Source organism: Mirounga angustirostris, unplaced genomic scaffold, assembly GCF_029215605.1.
Source record: "Mirounga angustirostris isolate CCGP_5_RB_7025 unplaced genomic scaffold, mMirAng1.0.hap1 SCAF_1, whole genome shotgun sequence".
Lineage (NCBI taxonomy): Eukaryota > Metazoa > Chordata > Mammalia > Carnivora > Phocidae > Mirounga > Mirounga angustirostris.
In genome coordinates, this window is record NW_026991709.1 from 13691408 (window position 1) to 13705143 (window position 13736).

A 13736-nucleotide genomic window follows, 5' to 3' on the forward strand; every position below is an offset into this window, starting at 1 on the left:
CTGCTTGCAGCTAAGATTTCAGCCTTTGACAATGGAGGCCCACTCTCTCGAAACAAAGGCAGCACTAATCAGAACATTGCTGTATGCACATTTCTTTTTGGAAACAGGATGGGCTTTTAAAGCATGTTATGCATGGACCTTGTTCCGTGAAAGTCCTGGATGCGAATTTGCATGGCAACAGCATTCCGTGTCATTGCCCTTAGAATTATCGACATCATCGGGCAGGAGAGCTTTGTAGACGGGGCGATCTCACCTGTGTTTTGCAGTCAGGAAGTTACTTACCAACCTTGGTGAATGTAAGTGCTTATTTATTGAAATGGAAATGCAACACGCGTACAGAAAAGTGCACCTTATTGGAAGTGTCTAGTTTGATGGATTCGTACAAACCGTGTACTCGTGTAACCGGCACTCAGATCCAGAACCAGAACGTGCTGAGACCCCAGAACCTTCCTGGGTGATGAGATGGGAAGGAGTCTTCCCCAGAGCCTCCGGACGGTGCACAGCCCTGCTCACATCTTCATTTTAGACTTGCCTCCAGAGCTGTGAGACCTACATTTCCATTGTTTAGCATCTGTTTGTGGTGCTTTGTTACTGGAGCTCCAGCTGACCGATGCACTCTCCTGGTTCCCCCCCGCCCCCCCGTCCGTGTTTTACTTTGCATTTCATCTTCCCTCTGGAGGTCAGCCATCCATGTAATGCATGTCTGATCACGTCAGTCCTGGTTTAGAACCTGTCCGAGTTGCCCCATTGTTCATTGGGTGAAGCCCAAACTTCTTTTTTTTTTTAATTTTTATTTTTTATTTTTTTATTTTTTTTTAAAGATTTTATTTATTTATTTGAGACAGAGAGAATGAAAGAGAGAGAGCACTTGAGAGGGGGGAGGGTCAGAGGGAGAAGCAGGCTCCCCGCCGAGCAGGGAGCCCGATGCGGGACTCGATCCAGGGACTCCAGGATCATGACCTGAGCCGAAAGCAGTCGCTTAACCAACTGAGCCACCCAGGCGCCCTGAAGCCCAAACTTCTTGACCTGGTGTATGTACCCTGCTCCGCCCCTTCTGCCTCACCTCTCGCTTACCCTGGCCTTGCCCGCTCAACCCCGAAGTGGACACAGATGGGGAGCAGTCAACGGGGCAGGGAGGGGGCTGTATCTGCATCAAAGAGCGCCGGATGTGACTTTGAGTTTGACGCATGTAGGGGGCTCTTCTGGGCACCAGTGGTCCACCATTGTCCTCATGACTGTTCAGATGTTCTTCTGTTTTATTTTTTATTATTTTTTTAAGATTTTATTTATTTATCTGACAGACAGTGAGAGAGGGAACACAAGCAGGGGGAGTGGGAGAGGGAGAAGCAGGCTCCCCGTGGAGCAGAGAGCCCGATGCGGGGCTCGATCCCAGGACCCTGGGATCATGACCTGAGCCGAAGGCAGATGCTTAACGACTGAGCCACCCAGGTGCCCCACGTTCTTGCGTTTAAACTCCCTTCTTGGAGTCCACAAACACAATGTGCTCCCACACGTGCTGGTACAGGGGTGTGGTCGTCGTACTGCTTGGTTTGCATCATCTGCTTGGCCACTTACTAACAGCATCATCTTGCTCCGTGCCTCAGTTTTCTTATCTGTCAAATGGGGACACGGATAATACCTACCTGGTAGGGCTATTGTGAGGAGTAAGCGAGTTAATTCCTGTAGATGTTTCCAATGGGCTTGGCACCTGGGTAAGAAACTCGGCCCCAGACCCCTTTTGAATAGTGTTTTCTCCCCCTCTGGTTTATTCTTGCCTACTTTTTAAGGCTCCGGGTGGGCACCATTATCTCTAGAAAGCTTTCCAGGCTCTTCTCTGCTGGCATAATCACCCATTGTCTCCTTTTAATCTGTTGGGGGGCCTCTCTTTCTCAGGGCCCCTGAAGTTCTTGAGGGCAGGTCCATTCTAGATCCTGTCCTCCCCCTTCCTGGCCTGGTGGCTGGCTCCCCAGAGGCCTTCAATCTGATGCTTGCTCAGGAAAAGAATAAATAATGACCTGAGTGTCCTTGCAAGTGTGGGGATGTGCCTGGGCTGGACCTCAGACTCCCGTGTCAGCTGCAAATGCGGGTCTGGTGGCTATTCCGATCCCATGGGAAGTGTGGAGAGTCTGGGCCCCACGAGCGATCAAAGCAGTCCTGGGATCATGACCTGAGCTCTCTCAGAGACCTGTGTTTCTCAGAGGGAGACACAGTGAGAGAAGGAACACAAGCGGGGGAGTGGGAGAGGGAGAAGGAGGCTCCCTGCAGAGCAGGGAGCCTGATGCGGAGCTCGATTCCAAGACCCTGGGATCATGACCTGAGCCGAAGGCAGATGCTTAACGACTGAGCCACCCAGGCACCCCAATAAATAAAATCTTAAAAAAAAAAAAAGAATATTGAAATACCTTTCGTTTTAAGGTGAAAGGAGAAACAATTGGGTTAGCGCGAACTTCCCGGGTCAACTTAGAGCAACAGAGACACCGAGAAGAAAATGTCAAGCACTGCAGATACCCTAACAGTGATTATTCCTTTAGGGTTTTTGGGATGGTGAAGACTCCAGTGATGGGCAGGCAGAAATGAAGGTTCTTACGTGCTGATTTGGGATTCTTCAGTTTATCCTGGCATTTAGAACAGGGCCGGCCATGAACTCAGGGACTCGGTTTCCTGTAGTTAAAGATGTTTGCCTTCCCGATGGCAGGCACTGAGATTTAATGACTTTTTAATAAGGCACGGGGCTCCGAAAAAGAAAACATCCCCTGGCCAGCATCTTGGGGGCTTAGACGTTAATAGTGAGTTTGGACACGTTTTCGTTTCAGCCCCTAGCATGGTTTTTCTTCCTTAGGAGGTACTCAGTAAATATCTTGTGTTTTCCATTATATTGAGGGTTTTAGGTTTTTGGATCCGAAACTCAGTACCGTGGAGAGGTTCTCCTGATTCGGGGCAGCTCTTTCCCATAGACCAAAGGGCATCTTTGTGCGAGGAAAGCTCAGCACGTCCTGAAAACTGGGCATTTACAAGATCAGGAATCCCTCTCATTTGGCAAACTCCTTGTTGAACTTCATAGCCTCCTGGCCACACTTACAGTCGGAGGGGTTCTAGCGGTACTGCCCACTGTGGAGACCACTAGCCACACGTGGCTGCCGGGCCCGTGAAATGTCTGAGTTAGGACATGCTGTAAGCGTGAACTAGAGACCCAGTTTCAAAGACTTAGGAAGAAAGAGATGAATGTAAGTCATCTCAGCAACTTTTTCTTCAATAACTTTTTTTTTAATTAAAACATTTTTTTAAAGTAGAAATTACTCATTTTTTTGGCTTATTTCTTTATTTGAGTAATCTCTACACCCAACGTGGGGCTCGAACTCACGACCCCGAGGTCAAGAGTCACATGTTCCACAGACTGAGCCCGCCAGGCGCCCCTCAATACCTTTTGTATTGACTTGTGTTGAAATAATATTTATGATATGTTGGGTTGAATACGATAGGTTATTCAATTGAATGTAACCTTTTTACTTAAAAAAAAAGATTTTGTTTTTATTTATTTATTTAGAGCGTGCACGCGTGAGCAGGGGAGGGGCAGAGGGGGAAGGAGAGTGAGAATCTGAAGCTGACTACCCGCGGGGCTTGATCTCACGACCCTGAGATCATGACCTGAGCCGAGATCAAGAGTCCGACGCTTAACTGACTGAGCCACCCAGGCGCCCTGTCCTAAAAAGTAAAAACTTTTTTTTTTAAATGTAGCTACCAGAAAATGTGAAGTTATATTTTTATTAGCTAGCCTTGCCCTAGAGAATGATTGCCCACTTATTTTCCTGAGATAACCTGCCAGAGTGGGTGAGTTCTCTCTTATTTGAGCAATCTCTTAGTTCTGACAGGCCTTGCAAAGCATGTTGAAGCCAGGGTGTGGAGAGAATGACAAGCGGAAGGGGGGGCGATTTCCAAAACAATGAGTTTTCCTATCTAGGTCCTGGGAAAGTCAGAGGAATTTTCATTGCAGCAAAATTAAGTTAGGCAAATTTGGATGATCAGGTAGACATGATATCTAGCACCCATTATGAATAATAATAGCGCCACATATTTAATTGTTTGACTCCACTTTCAAAGCTTAAGAATAAAGAAACGAGTAGTCATAAAACCCCAGAATAGTTTAGGAAAAATTAATCACCGTGCGTACAAGCTGTAGCATTGCAAAGGGTGGGGGGCCACAGTGTTACCAAGGTGAGATTTCATATGCTGGTTGTCCTACCTGTAATAACGTGTCAGTGCTGGGCTTGCTCGGGGGTGGGCCTCGGAGACCTGCCTGGTTTAGTTGGTGGTGGTGGTGGGGGGCGAGTTTCTGTGGACTCTCTACTCCTGCTCCTTAGCCAGAGTAACTTGTTAGTCTCTGCATCCTTAAATGGCTCTGCAGGAGAATGAATGATATGCCTGTTTGCATGTTGGTTTCACATTAGTTTCCCTTGCTGTTGGTTGCTGACTTGTTTCCCCTGGTAGATGCCAAAATTCTTGTGATGAGAGATCTTGCTTTATTTTTTCTAAACTTCGGTATTGTTGGGGCCCCCGGCTGGCTCAGTCGGCAGAGCATCCGACTCTTGATCTTGGGGTTGTGCGTCTGAACCCCATGTTAGGTGTACAGATTACTTAAAAAAAAAACAAGCAAAATTCCTGTATTGTTGCGCCTAATATGCACCTTCGGTTTGTGTCTGTTAATTGATAGAGTTAGTGGTTAATAAAAAAAAGCAGATCATCCTCTTTCCCTCCCTCCTGCCCCCTTTCCCCTTCTGGTCCCACTTTTTCCATTTCTTTTGCGCTCTTTCTTTCCATACTGCTTTCTTCTTCTTCTTCTTTTTTTCCTTCCTCTAAGGTATGGATTACATGGAGAAGTCCTGAAAAACGTGTGTTCACCTGGCCTGTCTGTACCCTTTCTTTTTCTAACAAAGCCTTGCCTCGACTGAGCGTCACTTTAGCTTTTTCTTTGCCCACCTCTGCCCTTCCTTCGGCATACCCTCCTCGTGCAGGCGGCCCCAGGGGTGGAAGGCCCTCACGTGGTACCTGGTGGCCGGCTCAGCACAGACTTGCCTTGGACAAGGGCCAGACCCAGGGTTGGAGCTGGGCAAACACTGTTCCACCGGGGAGCTGATTGGATGGAGGCCCAGGGTGGAGTACCCATGGGCTCAATGGAGGCCTGGTTTTACTTAAGATATTCCAAAGACTGAGGGGGGAAGTAAACAGTCTGCTAATTAAATCTGTAGGTGGCCGTAAATTTGGAGGTGTTGCAAAGCCCTCTGCACACAGAGAGGACGTTGGGAAAACACAAAGAGCTGTAGAAAGGTGAGGCAAGGCTCGGGGAGATGAGATTCTGCCTGGAAAAGTACAAGCCACCATCTGGAGAGCAATTAGCCATGGTAGTGTGCTCTGTGGGGTGTAAGTCAGTGGCGCTGTGATTGACCTGGGGCCAGAACTGTTAAGTCCTGTTTCTGGTTCTTGATAGTTAGTAGTCATCGTTTATTTTTTTACCCCCTAAGTTTATTACTCAGGAATCAAGCCAGACCTACTGTACTCTGTGTTTACAAGGTTTGGCCTTGAAGGGTGAGCAGATAAAAAAGAAAGAGTGTTCCTCAAATCATTTGCCCCTCTGCTTACATTTCCATTGGCTGTGCACCCGTAGGGTGGCCAGGGGTCCAGGATCTTGGAGGTTGGTTCTGAGCGCTGGAAGTGGGGCTGGCCAGCCTGTGGAGGCAGGGGTCTGCTCGGTGTAGATCACAAGGCGCCTTGCTTCTGGGGGTAGGCCCACCAGGAGGGCACATGCAATTGGTCTCTGGGGCACCTCCCTGGCTTACAGGTTTATAGAGCTCCATCAGCCTTTGTGGCCTTGGTTCTTCCCAGGACCTTCATACTCCTACAAATACGCCTCAGCGCTCTGAGCCGGCTTCCACTGGCCAGTTTGAGAAGCCATATTCTAGTGATGGGAGACACGATTGCCTCGAGTGTGAGGAGCAGGGTTTTTTGGTGTTCAATCTCTGTTCAGGTCCCTGGGCAATCTTGGCCACCTTGCTTGATTTCTCGGCCTCCATTTCCTTATCTGTCAGCTATCCTTGAAGAAAGTGCAGGCAGGTCATGTTCAAGACCTTTTCAGTATGAGTTCAGAGGAGACTCTCCCAGGTGAGGTTGCCCTGGGAGATGGCATGGACGCTAGACAAGAGCTGGGAGAACAGGGATCACGTCCCGCGCTGCAGCGCTAAGACAGGACCCAAGGTCACACGTGAGTTTCCTGACGTGGTTGTTAGAATGCCAGGTTCTCCTCTTGCCTTCTGACAGGCTAGACTAAATAAACGTTTGCAGGGAATTTACAAAAGCCGTGATCGAGACCAGTAAATGATGTGATGGGCATGATGGAAACTGACCAGGGGACGGGGCGCCTGGCTGGCTCAGTTGGTGAAGCGGCTGCCTTCAGCTCAGGTCGTGATCTCGGGGTCCTGGGATCGAGCCCCACTTTGGGCTTCCTGCTCAGCGGGAAGCCTGCTTCTCCCTCTCCCTCTGCCTCTCCCCCTGCTGCCCTGCTTGTGCTCAATCTCTCTGTCAAATAAATAAAATCTTAAAAAAAAAACGTGAGAAAGAAACTGACCAGGGGTCACAGGAGGGTCGAATCTTCCCTGTGAGAGCATCTTGTCTCTTGTGGACATTGCCCTGAGCAGGAAGGGGCACGACCCAACCTTTCTCTGGAGCTGAAGGAGGAAAGCTGTCTGGGTTGGCGGTTTCGGACTTGGTGTTTATAAACACGTCTCCATGCAGCTTCGTTGCAGTGACTGTCACTCTCTGTGTTCGAGGAGGGACTCTCCTGGGGAGAAGGGCGGGGTAATGGGTGACCTGATTTGTTTCCTTTGTTCTCTTCTGGCCGAGCCTGGGCAGGTAGCCCTGACCCACAAGGTCTTAAACTGCCTGAAAGGAAATCCATTTGCTGATGGAGAAGATACACTTAGAGATAAAGGAGAGAATGTTTGGTTTACAGCTTCCTCCTCTGCCTGGCTCCAGGTATCAGAGAACTGGTGACTGGACCTTTCTTTTTTTTCCTGAAATCTTACCCTTGGAACTCAAATCAGACCATAAGTAATCACCTTGGAACTCAAATCAGACCTGGTAATTGTCTCCTAATTGTTTTATCTGCCTTCGTGTTGTCTCCCCAACCCAGTGGGACCAACGACCCTTTGAGGACAGACTTCATGACCTCTCTCTATTTTCCACCATGATGGGACTCCCTGAACACCTGGCTGAAGGATTAAAGATGGATTTCATTTATGTAATTTATAGCCTTCCTGTTTCCTAAAATTAGGATAAGATGAATGTGTGAATTTTTACCTTGAAAAAAAAATATATTTTTTTAATTCTATATTTTCTTAATTTTTTTTATTAACATATAATGTATTATTGTTTCAGGAGTACGGGTCTGTGATTCAACAGTCTTACACAATTCACAGCGATCACCATAGCACATATCCTTCCCAGTGACCATCACCCAGCCACCCCATCCCTCCCACCCCCCTCCTCTCCAGCAACCCTCAGTTTGTTTCCTGAGATTAAGAGTCTCTTATTATTTGTCTCCCTCTCTGGTTTCGTCTTGTTTCTCACATTCCTCATATTGGTGAGATCATATGATAATTGTCTTTCTCTGATTGACTTATTTCGCTTAGCATAATACCCTCTAGTTCCATCCATGTTGCAAATGGCAAGATTTCATTTTTTTGAAATGCATAATGGAATGCATAATATTCCATTGTATATATATACCACATCTTCTTTATCCATTCATCTGTCGATGGACATCTTGGCTCTTTCCACTGTTTGGCTATTGTGGACATTGCTGCTATAAACATTGGGGTGCACGTGCCCCTTCGGATCCCTACATCTGTATCTTTGGGGTAAATACCCAGTAGTGCAATTGCTGGGTCGTAGAGTAGCTTTATTTTCAACTTTTTGAGGAACCTCCATACTGTTTTCCAGAGTGGCTGCACCAGCTTGCATTCCCAGAGAAATATTTTTGTTTGTTTGTTTTTATCTTGAGAAATATTTTATTTATTATTATTACTATTTTTAAAGATTTATTTATTTTAGAGAGCACGAGGGAGTGGGTGCAAGTGGGGGTGGGGCAGAGGGAGAGAATCTTCAAGCAGACCCCTTGCTGAGTGCAGAGCCTGTTAACTTGGGGCTTGATCCCATGACCCATGAGATCATGACTTGAGCCTAAACCAAGGGTCGACGTTTAACTGACTGAGCCACCCAGGCACCCGTAATTTGAGAAATATTTTCAAAAAATTTTTATTTATTTATTTATTTATTTATTTTTGAGAGAGAGAGAGCGCATAAGCGGTGGGGGGAGGGGAGTGGGGGGCAGAGGAAGAAGCAAACTCCTTGCTGAGCAGGGAGCCCCATGATGCGGGACTCGATCCCAGGACCCTGGGATCATGACCCGAGCAGAAGGGCACCCAGGCGCCCGAGAAGTATTTTAAATGAAGGTCATATGCTTAGTGCACAGATGCCCCTGCCTGCTCTGGAAGAAATGTCTTTATTGATTGTCACTGTCCCCTCTTCAGTCCCGAGTCTCTCTAGTTACCTGTTCCTCTCTGTGAATGAATGACTTGGTGTTTAAGTACTGTGGTTTCCTCCACCTCCTTGTACGCTGGGAAGCTTCGAGTCACCACTGTTGGAGGCTTCTCATGTCAGATATATTAATGCCTGTATCAATACCAGCCTGCCAGACTCTTGGTATGAACAGGCATGAGCTCCCACTCTGTGCCTGTTTGTGTGGAGCAAAGGAGACACTTCCTTGGGGGGAGAGTTTGTACCTGAAGGGTAATGGTGAGCTTGGTCAGGGACTTGACCACGGGGAGACTGTGGACGACGAGTGGTTTAGGAGCATGGGGGCTGGCCCGTGGGAGATGGGGAGGCAATTCCAGCATTGCATTGGAGCTGGTGACCTCTAAGGCCCTTTGTGTATCTTAAGGTTTTGTGATAAGTGGCAGGGTGGGCTTTGCTGGGGGAGGTGGCTGACAGATGGGGGATTTTAGCCCAGTCCCTTCCCTCTGGGAGTCTCTGCACCTGCCCTGGAGTAAATGGTTAACATTGGAGAGTCTGCTCTGATTCAGTGATGCTTTAGGGCAAACGAGCAACTGGCAAAAAAAAAAGCCTGCATTTTGCTGCTTTTTTTCTTTTCCTGCTCTTTGATTGTCTAATTCATCCTTGTCTCCATCCATGTAGATACTCAGTAAGTGTTTGTTACTTAAATAATAAATTGTTTGCAGTTTAAAGTGCCTCTGCCTAGGGACACCTGGGTGGCTCAGTGGGTTAAGCGTCTGCCTTCGGCTCAGGTCATGATCCCAGGGTCCTGGCATCGAGTCCCGCATCGGGCTCCTTGCTCAGCGGGGAGCCTGCTTCTCCCTCAGCCTGCAGCTCCCCTTGTTTGTGCTCGTTCTCTCTCTCTCTCTCTGATAGATAAATGAAATCTTTAAAGAAAATTTAAAAAAATTGCCTCTGTCTGAAGTTTTTAGGACTCTTTATTTTTAGTGCTTTCCATGAGGCATTGAAACTAAGTTTGGGGGTCACATAGATCCTCAGGATCTAGGCTTTAGGCCCAGGCTTCCTGCAAAGTGGAGGCCGGGTAAGTGTCCTTTAGTGTTGGGCCTTCCCAAAGGGTTTCCTAACCTGGGTCTCCCTCACCTCCCTCTCCCTTTCTAGAACATGCCTGTGTGTCAGCATGAGTAAGTTTCAGTGGACATGGTGATGGGTTGTAGTTCAAGCTGACGCAAGGAAGCCCTGGCTTCTGGGTTAGCAGAGGCAGGAGGTGTGATGAGTTTTGGGGGTTGGGGGTCTTCACTGGTATGCAGAGCTTCCAGCTTCAGCTGTTGCCAGGGTGACTGCATTCGCAAGAGTGTGTTAAATTGATTCTCTGTGCTGGAACCCGCTTCTCAGGTGTCTGCTCCTAAGTGGGTGGCCTGGGTGTCTTTGGGTGTTCTCAGAAGTTTGACAGAAGACCAGGGAACAGAGACTACAAGCTTTTGCGAATCCCACAGATAATCTATGAAGGTAAAGTATGTGGGGATCTATGTGACCCCCAAACTTACTGAAGGTGGCATTGGAGGTCTGTGTAAGATCGGGAAGCATTCACATATTGTTTTCTTTTTATTATTTATTTATTTAGTTTTATTTAAGTAATCTCTGCACCCGATGTAGGGCTTGAACTCAGAATCCCGAGATTAGGAGTCCCATGCTCTACTACCTGAGCCAGCCAGGTGCCCCCCTATTGTTTTGGAGTGAAGGGGAGACCTGCAGCCTTCCCCATGGGACTTCCTGTCTCAGCGATCCGCTGAGCGATTCTTTTTCTATTCACATCGACGTAAAGGATTGAGAAGGTCATTAATTTTCCAGATGAACTCAGCTGGTAGAGCCCCTGGCCACAGACACATAGTTCCATATAAGCTGGACTAGAAGTTTCCACCCTGCCATCTGGGTTCATTGGCGTCAACAGAAACAGGTGATTGGGCCTTTGGCTCCTTTTGCTGGTGTGGCCTGCTCTTTACCGTCTCTACTTGCTTCTCGTCCTTCCCTCCTCCGTCCGCTGCTGTGGGTCCCTGATCCTGTTTGGTTACTCATCTGCCCAAAGCCAGGGGCACCGTTGGGGAGCACGCTCCTGCCAGCCAGGCCTCCCAGGCCAGCCTGGTCAGAAGGGCCCAGGGCCTGAGACCGGGCAGACCAGGTTGGAAGCACGTGTGTTCACGTGGGTGCGGTCCTCAACATCTGCCGCCCTCAAGGTCTTTCTTCCTATGCACCGGGGCAGATAACAGGAGTCCCTCATGTAGGGGTTCACAGCCCAGACTCGCATCAAATTGCCTGGGTTTGAATTATCGCCCCACTGCTGCTGCCTGGTGAGTTGAGCAAGTCCCTTAGACTCTGCCTCAGTTGGTGTATCTGCAACGTAGAGCACAAGCACTGTCTGTCTCCCCGGGATGCTGGGAGTGGGAAATGGCTCACAGATGATAAAAGTTTAGAATAGGGGCAAGGCAGACACCAAGTACCGTGTAACTTTAGGTCGTTTAATGAACGACCCAAAGGGACATTACGTAATAAAATGAACTTGGGCAGAGTACGGGCTCAGTGCACTTTAGCTCTTTTGCTTATTAACCTTGGCAGAGAGTAAACCGATTATCCCTTCCATTTCTAATCAGATCTTCCATTTTCCTGTTTCAAAGCTCTTAGGATCCAAACCATCACCAGCGCATGAAGGGGAACCCTGGTGCTCCTTGCACCTGGCAAGGAAGAGCATTGGCCTGGGAGGTAGAATCGACTTTTGAGTTCAGGGTCTGACATACACTAGCCTTTGGATTTGATCCTGTCTTGGCTTTTTTTTTTTTCTTTTTTCGTCTGAATGATGGGAATTATGATGCCCGGAGGGTAAGCTGGGTTTGCAATATTGTCTCTACTTGACCGAGGAGCAGACTGAGCATCAGAGCTTTGCCCACAGTTCCCTGGTTCCTAAAGAGCTGACTGAAGCCTAGAAGCTCGTCAGGTGGTGTCCAGGATTGTCCAGGAGTCCTGTTACGTCATCATGCTTCTGCTCTGGAATCATGTTCTTTTTGTTCTTAATTTCAACGTCTAGACACCTTCCTTAAAGGAGTCTTAATCGGGTGCTTCCTCTGACTTGTCCTTCCTTTGAGAAGTTCTGCTACTTCTATCAATGCATTGTGTTTTTTCAGACCCCTTTTAACAGCGCGATTTGGGATTTTTTTTTTCTGTAAAAGCATTTAACTGTTCAGTTCATTAAGCTCTATTTGGCAAACCCTGCACCTCATAAAGTTTCAGGGGGCCCTTTTTATGTCTTGGTGTGGCTCTATTCTTTCCTAACGTTCGTAAAGAGAGAATAAAATGCAACAAGATGTTTTGTTTGATTTCCTTCTCCGTGCAGGTCCTTTTGTGGGGCGTGAAAGGTTGAAAAGAGAAGTCTTCTTTTTCAGAGGAGTTACCACTGTTTAAAAACATGGTCTTGGGTGCCATGACAAAGCTATCTCTAGCCCCGAATGAGGATGGTCCACTGGGGTTGCTTGAGGATTTGCTCAGATTCCTTTTACAGATAGTCAGTGAGTTATAGTCTTCGCGGTTGTCGCTGAAATACTTGTCATGTTGAGATACTGGGTAATATTAATTACCACAATGGAGAAACAGATGTTTAATTTGTTATTTAAATTGGTCAAATCAAGGGGCACCTGGCTGGCTCAGTCAGTGGAGCATGCGACCCCTGATCTCTGGGTTGTAAGTTCAAGCCCCATGTTGGGTGTAGACATTACATAAAAATACAAAATCTAAAAATAAATAAATAAATGGGTCGCATCAAAAGACACTTCCTCACTGTTTTCAATTCTTTTGTTTGTTTTCTGCCCATCCCTACCACCTGTTTTCAATTGTTCTTTCCACTGATCCCATTAGGATAGAACTATTGGCCAAGGACTGTTCCAATTGAGAAAAATGGGAGCCTAAGGTCCAGAAACAAAGGCTCCCTAGAACATAAAGGAGAATATTTAATAATCTTGTAGGAGGGACATGATGAATAATTCCTTAACAGTTAGAGTTCTTGCTCACCTTTACTTCAAGAGGCTCAGTTGTGTATACGTGTGTTTTTTGTCATCATTTGTGATGTGAAAACCAAAGCTCACAGAGGTGAAGTAATTTGCTCAAGGTCACACACACAGTGAGTGCTGGAGCCTTAGGCTTTCTGGAATTTTAGAATATGATCTTTAAGAAAAACTCTAAAAACTATTTTCTCATTGAAATTAAGACTTCCAGCTTGATTTCTTTTTTTTTTTTGGCCAACTTTTTGTCATTTCCAGACCATAAAGTAGAAAGCTGGCCTCGTTAAGAATTTTAGGATGAGGGTACTTTTTAGAGGAGGTGGTGGAGTTGAGGTAATTGAGAGTAAACCAAGCAATCCGTCCCTTCTTAAGTTGAGGAATAAGCAAGCATAGCGCCCGCCACTTGATGTGTGAGTTCATATACTTGTGGAATGAAAGGAAGCAAGCATGGATCATTTATTAAGCCCCTGCTCTGTGGCAGGCTGTGTTCTTTCACTCAGGCTGTGGATAAACCCCTGACATTTGTAAGCCCTGGGTCCTATTCAGGATTTATTGTCACCATATGAAGCGGGTGTTACTTCGCCTATGGAAAAGGTGGCAGATGCCTGGAGAGTTTTTAATTGGTCCAGCAAGGGGAGTCAGTGGGTGAAGCTGGGATCTTGAATTCAGCTTCTGATTCCCAGACCAGCTTTCTTCTCCTGCCCCACAGCTTATGTTACATAATGTTTCTTTATGTTTATATGCGGTATAAATCTCCAATCGGACGGACGGCTGGGAAGTGCTTTTGGCCGGCTTTGTTGCTTCAGCTGTCTGAAAGGCATGGCTTTCATAAACATGGAGAGGGAATTGGATTTTTACTTTGTGATAATTCATATTACAGAAGTGAGAAAGGTCATTACCACGGGAATTCCATTGATCCCCGAAGCTGTGGGTCTTCAATGAGTTGGCCTGCCTAGGACAGTCACATTTTTTCTCTCTTTTGATATTTAATACCACATATGCCTTCTTTTTTTTTTTTTAAGAAGGCACAATTTCATGAATGAAAATTTAAAACTCGAAAGAAAAATAGAACCTCACCTGTAAACTTACCAATCTTAAATAGCTACTGTTGCTGGTCTTTTATTGTGGTAA

At 46.9% G+C, this 13736-nt stretch overlaps 1 protein-coding gene across 2 annotated transcripts in view; it reads left to right on the forward strand.

Moving 5' to 3' along the window:
- The window catches only part of TIAM1 (TIAM Rac1 associated GEF 1), a 377611-nt gene that overhangs the window by 19009 nt on the left and 344866 nt on the right, over positions 1–13736 (forward strand). The gene's annotated exons all lie outside the window — the stretch shown is intronic.